Consider the following 14,994-nt stretch of genomic DNA (forward strand, 5'->3'; position numbering starts at 1 on the left):
AGGAATGGTTCTAAACATAGACAGTAAGAAGAGTCAGGTTTCTTTTACTTAAGTCGGCATTGTGCCTTTTCTATTTAATTCCGATGCAATTTCGGTGTTTCATCATCAATAAGAAGGTCCATGGGATTCAGTAAACCTGAAGTGAAGCATCGGAATCTAAAACCGGTCTCACAGGAAAGGTTCAAAACATAGACAGTATGAAGAGCCAGCCTTCTAGTATTTGAGTCTGCAATGTGCATTTTGTATTTAATTCCGAAGCAATTTCTGTGTTTCATCGTCAATAAGAAGGTCAGAGGGTACAGTAAACCTGAAGTGAAGCATCGGAATCTATAGCTAGTGTCACAAGAATTGTTCAAAACATAGAGAGTAAGAAGAGTCAGTTTTCTTGTACTTAAGACGGCATTGTGCCTTTTCTATTTAATTCCGAAGCAATTTCAGTGTTTCATCGTCAATAAGACGGTCAGAGGGATACAGTAAACCTGAAGTGAAGCATCGGAATCTATATTTAGTGTCACAGGAATGGTTTAAAACATAGGAAGTAGGAAGAGTCAGTTTACTTGTACTTATGTCGGCATTGTGACTTATGTATTTAATTCAGATGCAATTTCTGTGTTTCATTAACAATAAGAAGGTCAGAGGGATACAGTAAACCTGAAGTGAAGCATCGGTATCTATAACTAGTGGCACAGGAATGGTTCATAACATAGACAGTAAGAAGAGTCAGTTTTCTTGTACTTATGTCGGCATTGTGACTTTTGTATTTAATTCAGATGCAATTTCTGTGTTTCATCAACAATAAGAAGGTCAGAGGGATACAGTAAACCTGAAGTGAAGCATCGGTATCTATAACTAGTGTCACAGGAACGGTTCAGAACTTAGACAGAAAGAAGAGTCAGTTTTCTTGTACTTAAGTCGGCATTGTGCATTTTGTATTAAATTCCGAAGCAATTTCTGTGTTTCATCGTCAATAAGAGGGTCAGAGGGATACAGTAAGCCTGAAGTGAAACATCGGAATCAATAACTAGTGTCACATGAATGGTTCAAAACATAGACAGTAAGAAGAGTCAGTTTTCTTGTACTTAAGTCGGCATTGTTCCTTTTCTATTTAATTCCGAAGCAATTTCTATGTTTCATCGTCAATAAGAAGGTCAGAGGGATACAGTAAACCTGAAGTGAAGCATGGGAATCTATATTCAGTGTCACAGGAATGGTTCAAAACATAGACAGTAAGAAGAGTCAGTTTACTTGTACTTATGTCGGCATTGTGACTTTTGTATATAATTCCGATGCAATTTCTGTGTTTTATCAACAATAAGAAGGTCAGAGGGATACAGTAAACCTGAAGTGAAGCATCGGAATCTATAACTAGTGTCACAGGAATGGTTCAGAACTTAGACAGTAAGAAGAGTCTGTTTTCTTGTACTTAAGTCTGCATTGTGCATTTTGTATTTAATTCCGAAGCAATTTCAGTGTTTCATCGTCAATAAGAAGGTCAGAGGGATACAGTAAACCTGAAGTGAATCATCGGAATCTATAACTAGTGTCAAAGGAATGGTTCTAAAAATAGACAGTAAGAAGAGTCAGGTTTCTTGTACTTAAGTCGGCATTGTGCCTTTTCTATTTAATTCGGATGCATTTTCGGTGTTTCGTCGTCAATAAGAAGGTCCATGGGATACATTAAACCTGAAGTGAAGCATCGGAATCTAAAACCGGTCTCACAGGAAAGGTTCAAAACATAGACAGTTTGAAGAGCCAGCCTTCTAGTATTTGAGTCGGCATTGTGCCTTTTGTATTTAATTCCGAAGCAATTTCTGTGTTTCATCGTCAATAAGAAGGTCAGAGGGTACAGTAAACCTGAAGTGAAGCATCGGAATCTATAACTAGTGTCACAGGAAGGGTTCTAAACATAGACAGTAAGAAGAGTCAGGTTTCTTGTACTTAAGTCGGCATTGTGCCTTTTGTATATAATTCCGATGCAATTTCTATGTTTCGTCGTCAATAAGAAGGTCCATGAAATACAGTAAACCTGAAGTGAAGCATCGGAATCTAAAACCGGTCCCACAGGAAAGGTTCAAAACACAGACAGTATGAAGAGCCAGCGTTCTTGTACTTGAGTCGGCATTGTGCCTCTTGTATTTAATTCCGGTGCAATTTCTGTGTTTCATCGTCAATAAGAAGGTCAGAGGGATACAGTAAACCTGAAGTGAAGCATCGGAATCTATAACTAGTGTCAAAGGAATGGTTCAAAACATAGACAGTAAGAAGAGTCAGTTTTCTTGTACTTAAGTCGGCATTGTGCCCTTTGTATTTAATTCCGATGCAATTACTGTGTTTCATCGTCAATAAGAAGGTCAGAGGGATACAGTAAACCTGAAGTGAAGCATCGGAATCTATAGCTAGTGTCACAGGAATTGTTCAAAACATAGACAGTAAGAAGAGTCAGTTTTCTTGTACTTAAGTCGGCATTTTGCCTTTAGTATTTAATTCCGATGCAATTTCTGTGTTTCATCGTCAATAAGAAGGTCAGAGGGATACAGTAAAACTGAAGTGAAGCTTAGGTTCCTATAACTAGTGTCACATGAATGGTTCAAAACATAGACAGTAAGAAGAGTCAGTTTTTCTGTACTTAAGTACGCATTGTGCCCTTTGTATTTAATTCCGATGCAATTACTGTGTTTCATCGTCAATAAGAAGGTCAGAGGGATACAGTAAACCTGAAGTGAAGCATCGGAATCTATAAATAGTGTCACAGGAATGGTTCAAAACATAGAGAGTAAGAAGAGTCAGTTTTCGTGTACTTAAGTCGGCATTGTACCTTTTCTACTTAATTCCGAAACAATTTCTATGTTTCATCGTCAATAAGACGGTCAGAGGGATACAGTAAACCTGAAGTGAAGCATCGGAATCTATAACTAGTGTCACAGGAATGGTTCATAACATAGACAGTAAGAAGAGTCAGTTTTCTTGTACTTATGTCGGCATTGTGACTATTGTATTTCATTCAGATGCAATCTCTGTGTTTCATCAACAATAAGAAGGTCAGAGGGATACAGTAAACCTGAAGTGAAGCATCGGAATCTATAACTAGTGTCACAGGAATGGTTCAGAACTTAGACAGAAAGAAGAGTCAGTTTTCTTGTACTTAAGTCGGCATTGTGCATTTTGTATTGAATTCGGAAGCAATTTCTGTGTTTCATCGTCAATAGGAGGGTCAGAGGGATACAGTAAGCCTGAAGTGTAACATCGGAATCAATAACTATTGTCACATGAATGGTTCAAAACATAGACAGTAAGAGGAGTCAGTTTTCTTGTACTTAGGTCGGCATTGTTCTTTTTGTATTTAATTCCGATGCAATTTCTGTTTCATCGTCAATAAGAAGGTCAGAGGGATACAGTAAACCTGATGTGAAGCATCGGAATCAATATCTAGTGTCACAGGAATGGTTCAAAACATAGACAGTAAGAAGAGTAAGTTTTCTTGTACTTAAGTCGGAATTGTGCAATTTGCATTTAATTCCGATGCAAATTCTGTATTTTGTCGTCAAAAAGAAGGTCCAAGGGATTCAGTAAACCTGAAGTGAAGCATCGAAATCTATAACTAGTGTCACATGAACGGTTCAAATCATAGACAGTAAGAAGAGTCAGTTTTCTTGTACTTAAGTTAGCATTGTCCCCTTTGTATTTAATTCCGAAGCTATTTCTGTGTTTCATCGTCAATAAGAAGGTCAGAGGGTACAGTAAACCTGAAGTGAAGCATCGGATTCTATAACTAGTGTCACAGGAAGGGTTCTAAACATAGACAGTAAGAAGAGTCAGTTTCCTTGTACTTAAGTCGGCATTGTGACTTTTGTATTTAATTCCGATGCAATTTCTGTGTTTCATCAACATTAAGTAGGTCAGAGGGATGCAGCATACCTGAAGTGAAGCATCGTAATCTATAACTAGTGTCTCAGGAATGGTTCAAAACATAGACAGTAAGAAGAGTCAGTTTTCTTGTACTTAAGTCGGCATTGTTCCTTTCCTACTTAATTCCGAAGCAATTTATATGTTTCATCGTCAATAAGACGATCAGAGGGATACAGTAAACCTGAAGTAAAGCATCGGAATCTATAACTAGTGTCACAGGAATGGTTCATAACATAGACAGTAAGAAGAGTCAGTTTACTTGATCTTAAGTCGACATTGTGCCTTTTCTATTGAATTCCGATGCAATTTCGGTGTTTCGACGTCAATAAGAAGGTCCATGGGATACAGTAAACCTGAAGTGAAGCATCGGAATCTAAAACCGGTCTCACAGGAAAGGTTCAAAACATAGACAGTATGAAGAGCCAGCGTTCTAGTACTTGAGTCGGCATTGTGCCCTTTGTATTTAATTCCGAAGCAATTTCTGTGTTTCATCGTCAATAAGAAGGTCAGAGGGTACAGTAAACCTGAAGTGAAGCATCGGAATCTATAACTAGTCTCACAGGAAGGGTTCTAAACATAGACAGTAAGAAGAGTCAGGTTTCTTGTAAGAGTCAGGTTTCTTGTACTTAAGTCGGCATTGTGCCTTTTGTATATAATTCCGATGCAATTTCTGTGTTTCGTCATCAATAAGAAGATCCATGAAATACAGTAAACCTGAAGTGAAGCATCAGAATCTAGAACCGATCTCACAGGAAAGGTTCAAAACATAGACAGTATGAAGAGCCAGTCTTCTTGTACTTGAGTCGGCATTGTGCCTCTTGTATTTAATTCCGGTGCAATTTCTGTGTTTCATCGTCAATGAGAAGGTCAGAGGGATACAGTAAACCTGAAGTCAAGCATCGGAATCTATAACTTGTGTCAAAGGAATGGTTCAAAACATAGACAGTAAGAAGAGTCAGTTTTCTTGTACTTCAGTCGGCATTGTGCCCTTTGTATTTAATTCCGATGCAATTACTGTGTTTCATCGTCAATAAGAAGGTCAGAGGGATACAGTAAACCTGAAGTGAAGCATCGGAATCTATAGCTAGTGTCACAGGAATTGATTAAAACATAGACAGTAAGAAGAGTCAGTTTTCTTGTACATAAGTCGGCATTGTGCCTTTTCTATTTAATTCCGATGCAATTTCTGTGTTTCATCGTCAATACGAAGGTCAGAGGGATACAGTAAGCCTGAAGTGAAGCATCGGAATCTATAACTAGTGTCACAGGATTGTTTCAAAACATAGAGAGTAGGAAGAGTCAGTTTTCTTGTACTTAAGTCGGCATTTTGCCTTTTCTATTTAATTCCGAAGCAATTTCTATGTTTCATCGTCAATAAGACGGTCAGAGGGATACAGTAAACTTGAAGTGAAGCATTGGAATGTATAACTAGTGTCACAGGAATGGTTCATAACATAGACAGTAAGAAGAGTCAGTTTTGTTGTACTTATGTCGGCATTGTGACTTTTGTATTTAATTCAGATGCAATTTCTGTGTTTCATCAACAATAAGAAGGTCAGAGGGATACAGTAAACCTGAAGTGAAGCATCGGAATCTATAACTAGTGTCACAGGAATGGTTCAGAACTTAGACAGAAAGAAGAGTCAGTTTTCTTGTACTTAAGTCGGCATTGTGCATTTTGTATTTAATTCCGAAGCAATTTCTGTGTTTCATCGTCAATAAGAGGGTCAGAGGGATACAGTAAGCCTGAAGTGAAGCATCGGAATCAATATCTAGTGTCACAGGAATGGTTCAAAACATAGACAGTAAGAAGAGTCAGTTTTCTTGTACTTAAGTCGGCATTGTGCAATTTGTATTTAATTCCGATGCAAATTCTGTATTTCGTCGTCAAAAAGAAGGTCCAAGGGATTCAGTAAACCTGAAGTGAAGCATCGAAATCTATAACTAGTGTCACATGAATGGTTCAAAACATAGACAGTAAGAAGAGTCAGTTTTCTTGTACTTAAGTTAGCATTGTCCCTTTTGTATTTAATTCCGATGCAATTTCTGTGTTTCATCGTCAATAAGAAGGTCAGAGGGTACAGTAAACCTGAAGTGAATCATCGGATTCTATAACTAGTGTCACAGGAAGGATTCTAAACATAGACAGTAAGAAGAGTCAGTTTCCTTGTACTTAAGTCGGCATTGTGACTTTTGTATTTAATTCCGATGCAGTTTCTGTGTTTCATCAACATTAAGTAGGTCAGAGGGATACAGTAAACCTGAAGTGAAGAATCGTAATCTATAACTAGTGTCTCAGGAATGGTTCAAAACATAGACAGTAAGAAGAGTCAGTTTTCTTGTACTTAAGTCGGCATTGTTCCTTTTCTATTTAATTCCGAAGCAATTTCTATGTTTCATCGTCAATAAGACGATCAGAGGGAAACAGTAAACCTGAAGTAAAGCATCGGAATCTATCACTAGTGTCACAGGAATGGTTCATAACATAGACAGTAAGAAGGGTCAGTTTTCTTGTACTTATGTCGGCATTGTGACTTTTGTATATAATTCCGATGCAATTTCTGTGTTTCATCAACAATAAGAAGGTCAGAGGGATACAGTAAACCTGTAGTGAAGCATCGGAATCTATAACTAGTGTCACAGGAATGGTTCAGAACTTAGACTGTAAGTAGAGTCAGATTTCTTGTACTTAAGTCTGCATTGTGCATTTTGTATTTAATTCCGAAGCAATTTCTGTGTTTCATCGTCAATAAGAAGGTCAGAGGGATACAGTAAACCTGAAGTGAAGCATCGGAATCTATAACTAGTGTCAAAGGAATGGTTCCAAACATAGACAGTAAGAAGAGTCAGGTTTCTTTTACTTAAGTCGGCATTGTGCCTTTTCTATTTAATTCCGATGCAATTTCGGTGTTTCATCGTCAATAAGAAGGTCCATGGGATACAGTAAACCTGAAGTGAAGCATCGGAATCTAAAACCGGTCTCACAGGAAAGGTTCAAAACATAGACAGTATGAAGAGCCGGCCTTCAAGTATTTGAGTCTGCAATGTGCATTTTGTATTTAATTCCGAAGCAATTTCTGTGTTTCATCGTCAATAAGAAGGTCAGAGGGATACAGTAAACCTGAAGTGAAGCATCGGAATCTATAACTAGTGTCAAAGGAATGGTTCTAAACATAGACAGTAGGAAGAGTCAGGTTTCTTTTACTTAAGTCGGCATTGTGCCTTTTGTATTTAATTCCGAAGCAATTTCTGTGTTTCATCGTCAATAAGAAGGTCAGAGGGTACAGTAAACCTGAAGTGAAGCATCGGAATCTATAGCTAGTGTCACAGGAATTGTTCAAAACATAGAGAGTAAGAAGAGTCAGTTTTCTTGTACTTAAGACTGCATTGTGCCTTTTCTATTTAATTCCGAAGCAATTTCAGTGTTTCATCGTCAATAAGACGGTCAGAGGGATACAGTGAACCTGAAGTGAAGCTTCGGAATCTATAACTAGTGTCACAGGAATGGTTCATAACATAGACAGTAAGAAGAGTCAGTTTTCTTGTACTTATGTCGGCATTGTGACTTTTGTATTTAATTCAGATGCAATTTCTGTGTTTCATCAACAATAAGAAGGTCAGAGGGATACAGTAAACCTGAAGTGAAGCATCGGTATCTATAACTAGTGTCACAGGAACGGTTCAGAACTTAGACAGAAAGAAGAGTCAGTTTTCTTGTACTTAAGTCGGCATTGTGCATTTTGTATTAAATTCCGAAGCAATTTCTGTGTTTCATCGTCAATAAGAGGGTCAGAGGGATACAGTAAGCCTGAAGTGAAACATCGGAATCAATAGCTAGTGTCACATGAATGGTTCAAAACATAGACAGTAAGAAGAGTCAGTTTTCTTGTACTTAAGTCGGCATTGTTCCTTTTCTAATTCCGAAGCAATTTCTATGTTTCATCGTCCATAAGAAGGTCAGAGGGATACAGTAAACCTGAAGTGAAGCATGGGAATCTATATTTAGTGTCACAGGAATGGTTCAAAACATAGACAGTAAGAAGAGTCAGTTTACTTGTACTTATGTCGGCATTGTGACTTTTGTATATAATTCCGATGCAATTTCTGTGTTTTATCAACAATAAGAAGGTCAGAGGGATACAGTAAACCTGAAGTGAAGCATCGGAATCTATAACTAGTGTCACAGGAATGGTTCAGAACTTAGACAGTAAGAAGAGTCTGTTTTCTTGTACTTAAGTCTGCATTGTGCATTTTGTATTTAATTCCGAAGCAATTTCTGTGTTTCATCGTCAATAAGATGGTCAGAGGGATACAGTAAACCTGAAGTGAATCATCGGAATCTATAACTAGTGTCAAAGGAATGGTTCTAAACATAGACAGTAAGAAGAGTCAGGTATCTTGTACTTAAGTCGGCATTGTGCCTTTTGTATATAATTCCGATGCAATTTCTATGTTTCGTCGTCAATAAGAAGGTCCATGAAATACAGTAAACCTGAAGTGAAGCATCGGAATCTAAAACCGGTCCCACAGGAAAGGTTCAAAACACAGACAGTATGAAGAGCCAGCGTTCTTGTACTTGAGTCGGCATTGTGCCTCTTGTATTTAATTCCGGTGCAATTTCTGTGTTTCATCGTCAATAAGAAGGTCAGAGGGATACAGTAAACCTGAAGTGAAGGATCGGAATCTATAACTAGTGTCAAAGGAATGGTTCAAAACATAGACAGTAAGAAGAGTCAGTTTTCTTGTACTTAAGTCGGCATTGTGCCCTTAGTATTTAATTCCGATGCAATTACTGTGTTTCATCGTCAATAAGAAGGTCAGAGGGATACAGTAAACCTGAAGTGAAGCATCGGAATCTATAGCTAGTGTCACAGGAATTGTTCAAAACATAGATAGTAAGAAGAGTCAGTTTTCTTGTACTTAAGTCGGCATTTTGCCTTTAGTATTTAATTCCGATGCAATTTCTGTGTTTCATCGTCAATAAGAAGGTCAGAGGGATACAGTAAAACTGAAGTGAAGCTTAGGTTCCTATAACTAGTGTCACATGAATGGTTCAAAACATAGACAGTAAGAAGAGTCAGTTTTTTTGTACTTAAGTACGCATTGTGCCCTTTGTATTTAATTCCGATGCAATTACTGTGTTTCATCGTCAATAAGAAGGTCAGAGGGATACAGTAAACCTGAAGTGAAGCATCGGAATCTATAACTAGTGTCACAGGAATGGTTCAAAGCATAGAGAGTAAGAAGAGTCAGTTTTCGTGTACTTAAGTCGGCATTGTGCCTTTTCTACTTAATTCCGAAGCAATTTCTATGTTTCATCGTCAATAAGACGGTCAGAGGGATACAGTAAACCTGAAGTGAGGCATCGGAATCTATAACTAGTGTCACAGGAATGGTTCATAACATAGACAGTAAGAAGAGTCAGTTTTCTTGTACTTATGTCGGCATTGTGACTATTGTATTTAATTCAGATGCAATCTCTGTGTTTCATTAACAATAAGAAGGTCAGAGGGATACAGTAAACCTGAAGTGAAGCATCGGAATCTATAACTAGTGTCACAGGAATGGTTCAGAACTTAGACAGTAAGAGGAGTCAGTTTTCTTGTACTTAAGTCGGCATTGTTCTTTTTGTATTTAATTCCGATGCAATTTCTGTTTCATCGTCAATAAGAAGGTCAGAGGGATACAGTAAACCTGAAGTGAAGCATGGGAATCTATATTTAGTGCCACAGGAATGGTTCAAAACATAGACAGTAAGAAGAGTCAGTTTACTTGTACTTAAGTCGGCATTGTGCCTTTTCTATTTAATTCCGATGCAATTTCTGTGTTTCGTCGTCAATAAGAAGGTCCATGGGATACAGTAAACCCGAAGTGAAGCATTGGAATCCAAAACCGGTCTCACAGGAAAGGTTCAAAACATAGAGAGTATGAAGAGCCAGCCTTCTAGTAATTGAGTCGGCTTTGTGCCTTTTGTATTTAATTCCGAAGCAATTTCAGTGTTTCATCGTCAATAAGAAGGTCAGAGGGATACAGTAAACCTGATGTGAAGCATCGGAATCAATATCTAGTGTCACAGGAATGGTTCAAAACATAGACAGTAAGAAGAGTCAGTTTTCTTGTACTTAAGTCGGAATTGTGCAATTTGTATTTAATTCCGATGCAAATTCTGTATTTCGTCGTCAAAAAGAAGGTCCAAGGGATTCAGTAAACCTGAAGTGAAGCATCGAAATCTATAACTAGTGTCACATGAATGTTTCAAATCATAGACAGTAAGAAGAGTCAGTTTTCTTGTACTTAAGTTAGCATTGTCCCTTTTGTATTTAATTCCGATGCAATTTCTGTGTTTCATCGTCAATAAGAAGGTCAGAGGGTACAGTAAACCTGAAGTGAAGCATCGGAATCTAAAACCGGTCTCACAGGAAAGGTTCAAAATATAGACAGTATGAAGAGCCAGCGTTCTAGTACTTGAGTCGGCATTGTGCCTTTTGTATTTAATTCCGACGCAATTTCTGTGTTTCATCGTCAATAAGAAGGTCAGAGGGTACAGTAAACCTGAAGTGAAGCATCGGAATCTATAACTAGTCTCACAGGAAGGGTTCTAATCATAGACAGTAAGAAGTGTCAGGTTTCTTGTAAGAGTCAGGTTTCTTGTACTTAAGTCGGCATTGTGCCTTTTGTATATAATTCCGATGCAATTTCTGTGTTTCGTCGTCAATAAGAAGATCCATGAAATACAGTAAACCTGAAGTGAAGCATCAGAATCTAAAACCGATCTCACAGGAAAGGTTCAAAACATAGACAGTATGAAGAGCCAGTCTTCTTGTACTTGAGTCGGCATTGTGCCTCTTGTCTTTAATTCCGGTGCAATTTCTGTGTTTCATCGTCAATGAGAAGGTCAGAGGGATACAGTAAACCTGAAGTCAAGCATCGGAATCTATAACTAGTGTCAAAGGAATGGTTTAAAACATAGACAGTAAGAAGAGTCAGTTTTCTTGTACATCAGTCGGCATTGTGCCCTTTGTATTTAATTCCGATGCAATTACTGTGTTTCATCGTCAATAAGAAGGTCAGAGGGATACAGTAAACCTGAAGTGAAGCATCGGAATCTATAGCTAGTGTCACAGGAATTGTTTAAAGCATAGACAGTAAGAAGAGTCAGTTTTCTTTCACTTAAGTCGGCATTGTGCCTTTTCTATTAAATTCCGATGCAATTTCTGTGTTTCATCGTCAATACGAGGGTCAGAGGGATACAGTAAGCCTGAAGTGAAGCATCGGAATCTATAACTAGTGTCACAGGAATGTTTCAAAACATAGAGAGTAGGAAGAGTCAGTTTTCATGTACTTAAGTCGGCATTTTGCCTTTTCTATTTAATTCCGAAGCAATTTCTATGTTTCATCGTCAATAAGACGGTCAGAGGGATACAGTAAACCTGAAGTGAAGCATCGGAATCTATAACTAGTGTCACAGGAATGGTTCATAACATAGACAGTAAGAAGAGTCAGTTTTGTTGTACTTATGTCGGCATTGTGACTTTTGTATTTAATTCAGATGCAATTTCTGTGTTTCATCAACAATAAGATGGTCAGAGGGATACAGTAAAAATGAAGTGAAGCATCGGAATCTATAACTAGTGTCACAGGAATGGTTCAGAACTTAGACAGAAAGAAGAGTCAGTTTTCTTGTACTTAAGTCGGCATTGTGCATTTTGTATTTAATTCCGAAGCAATTTCTGTGTTTCATCGTCAATAAGAGGGTCAGAGGGATACAGTAAGCCTGAAGTGAAGAATCGGAATCAATAACTAGTGTCACATGAATGGTTCAAAACATAGACAGTAAGAGGAGTCAGTTTTCTTGTACTTAAGTCGGCATTGTGCTTTTTGTATTTAATTCCGATGCAATTTCTGTTTCATCGTCAATAAGAAGGTCTGAGGGATACAGTAAACCTGAAGTGAAGCATGGGAATCTATATTTAGTGTCACAGGGATGGTTCAAAACATAGACAGTAAGAAGAGTCAGTTTACTTGTACTTAAGTCGGCATTGTGCCTTTTCTATTTAATTCCGATGCAATTTCTGTTTCGTCGTCAATAAGAAGGTCCATGGGATACAGTAAACCTGAAGTGAAACATCGGAATCTATATCTAGTGTCACAGGAATGGTTCAAATCATAGACAGTAAGAAGAGTCAGTTTTCTTGTACCTAACTCGGCATTGTGCAGTATGTATTTAATTCCGATGCAAATTCTGTATTTCGTCGTAAAAATGAAGGTCCAAGGGATTCAGTAAACCGGAAGTGAAGCATCGAAACCTATAACTAGTGTCACATGAATGGTTCAAAACATAGACAGTAAGAAGAGACAGTTTTCTTGTACTTAAGATAGCATTGTCCCTTTTGTATTTAATTCCGATGCAATTTCTGTGTTTCATCGTCAATAAGAAGGTCAGAGGGAACAGTAAACCTGAAGTGAAGCATCGGATTCTATAACTAGTGTCACAGGAAGGGTTCTAAACATAGACAGTAAGAAGAGTCAGGTTTCTTGTACTGAAGTCGGCATTGTGCCTTTTGTATATAATTCCGATGCAATTTCTGTGTTTCGTCGTCAATAAGAAAATCCATGAAATTCAGTAAACCTGAAGTGAAGCATCGGAATCTAAAACCGGTCTCACAGGAAAGGTTCAAAACATAGACAGTATGAAGAGCCAGCCTTCTTGCACTTGAGTCGGCATTGTGCCTCTTGTATTTAATTCCGGTGCAATTTCTGTGTTTCATCGTCAACAAGATGGTCAGAGGGATACAGTAAACCTGACGTGAAGCATCGGAATCAATAACTAGTGTCAAAGGAATGGTTCAATACATAGACAGTAGGAAGTGCCGGTTTTCTTGTACTTAAGTCTGCATTGTGTCCTTTGTATTTAATTCCGATGCAATTACTGTGTTTCATCGTCAATAAGAAGGTCTGAAGGATACAGTAAACCTGAAGTGAAGCATCGGAACGTATAGCTAGTGTCACAGGAATGGTTCAAAACATAGACAGTAAGAGGAGTCAGTTTTCTTGTACTTAAGTCGGCATTGTGCATTTAGTATTTATTTCCGATGCAATTTCTGTGTTACATCGTCAATAAGACGGTCAGAGGGATACAGTAAACCTGAAGTGAAGCATCGGAATCTATAACTACTGTCACATGAATGGTTCAAAATATAGACAGTAAGAAGAGTCAGTTATCTTTTACTTAAGTTGGCATTGTGCCTTTTGTATTTAATTCCGATGCAATTTCCGTGTTTTGTCGTCAATAAGAAGGTCGGAGGGATACATTAAGCCTGAAGTGAAGCATCGGAATCTATAACTAGTGTCACAGGAATGGTTCAAAACATAGACAGTAAGAAGAGTCAGTTTTCTTGTACTTAAGTCGGCATTGTGCCTTTTGTATTTTATTCCGATGCAATTTCTGAGTTTCATCGTCAAAAAGAAGGTCAGAGGATACAGTAAACCTGAAGTGAAGCATCGGAATCTATAACTAGTGTTACAGGAATGGTTCAAAACATAGACAGTAAGAAGAGTCAGTTCTCTTGTACTTAAGTCGGCATTTCGCCTTTTGTATTTAATTCTGTTGCAATTTCTGTGTTTCATCGTCAATAAGAAGATCAGAGGGATACAGTAAACCTGAGGTGAAGCATTGGAATCTATAACTAGTGTCACAGGAATGGATCAAAACATAGACAGTAAGAAGACCAGTTTTCGTGTACTTAAGTCGGCATTGTGCCTTTTCTATTTAATTCCGTTGCAATTTCATGGTTTCATCGTCAATAGGAAGGTCAAAGGGATACAGTAAACCTGAAGTGAAGCATCGGAATCTATAACTAGTGTCACAGGAATGGTTCAAAACATAGACAGTAAGAAGAGTCAGTTTTCTTGTACTTAAGTCGGCGTTGTACCTTTTGTATTTAATTCCGATACAATTTCTGTGTTTCATCGCAAATAAGAAGGTCAGAGGGATACAGTAAACCTGAAGTGAAGCATCGGAATCTATAACTAGTGTCACAGGAATGGTTCAAAACATAGACAGTAACAAGAGTCAGTTTTCTTGTACTTAAGTCGGCATTGTCCTTTTGTATTAATTTCCTATGCAACTTCTGTGTTTCATCGACAATAAGAAGGTCAGAGGGTTACAGTAAACCTGAAGTGAAGCATCGGAATCTATAACTAGTGTCACAGGAATGGTTCAAAACATAGACAGTAAGTAGAGTTAGTTTTCTTGTACTTAAGTCGGCATTGTGCATTTTGTATTTAATTCCGAAGCAATTTCTGTCTTTCATAGTCAATAAGAAGGTCAGAGGGATACAGTAAACCTGAAGTGAATCATCGGAATCTATAACTAGTGCCACATGAATTGTTCAAAATATAGACAGTAAGAAGAGTCAGTTTTCTTGTACGTAAGTCGGCATTGTGCCTTTTGTATTTAATTCGGATATATTTTCTTTGGATCATTGTCAATAAGAAGGTCAGAGGGATACAGTAGACCTGAAGTGAAGCATCGGAATCTATAACTTAGTGTCACAGGAATGGTTCAAACATAGACAGTAAGAAGAGTCAGTTTTCTTGTACTTAAGTCGGCATTGTGCCTTTTGTATTTAATTACGATGCAATTTCTTTGTTTCATCAACTTTAAGTAGGTCAGAGGGATACAGTAAACCTGAAGTGAAGCATCGGAATCTATAACTAGTGTCTCAGGAATGGTTCAAAACATAGACCGTAAGAAGAGTCAGTTTTCTTGTACTTAAGTCGGCATTTCGCCTTTTGTATTTAATTCCGTTGCAATTTCTGTGTTTCATCGTCAATAAGAAGGTCAGAGGGATACAGTAAACCTGAGGTGAAGCATCGGAATCTATAACTAGTGTCACATGAATTGTTCAAAATATAGACAGTAAGAAGAGTCAGTTTTCTTGTACTTAAGTCGGCATTGTGCCTTTTGTATTTACTCCGAAGCAATTTCTGTGTTTCATCGCAAATAAGAATGGTCAGAGGGATACAGTAAACCTGAAGTGAATCATCGGAATCTATAACTAGTGTCACATGAATTGTTCAAAATAT

Source organism: Schistocerca serialis, chromosome 7, assembly GCF_023864345.2.
Source record: "Schistocerca serialis cubense isolate TAMUIC-IGC-003099 chromosome 7, iqSchSeri2.2, whole genome shotgun sequence".
In the NCBI taxonomy this organism is placed as follows: Eukaryota; Metazoa; Arthropoda; class Insecta; order Orthoptera; family Acrididae; genus Schistocerca; species Schistocerca serialis.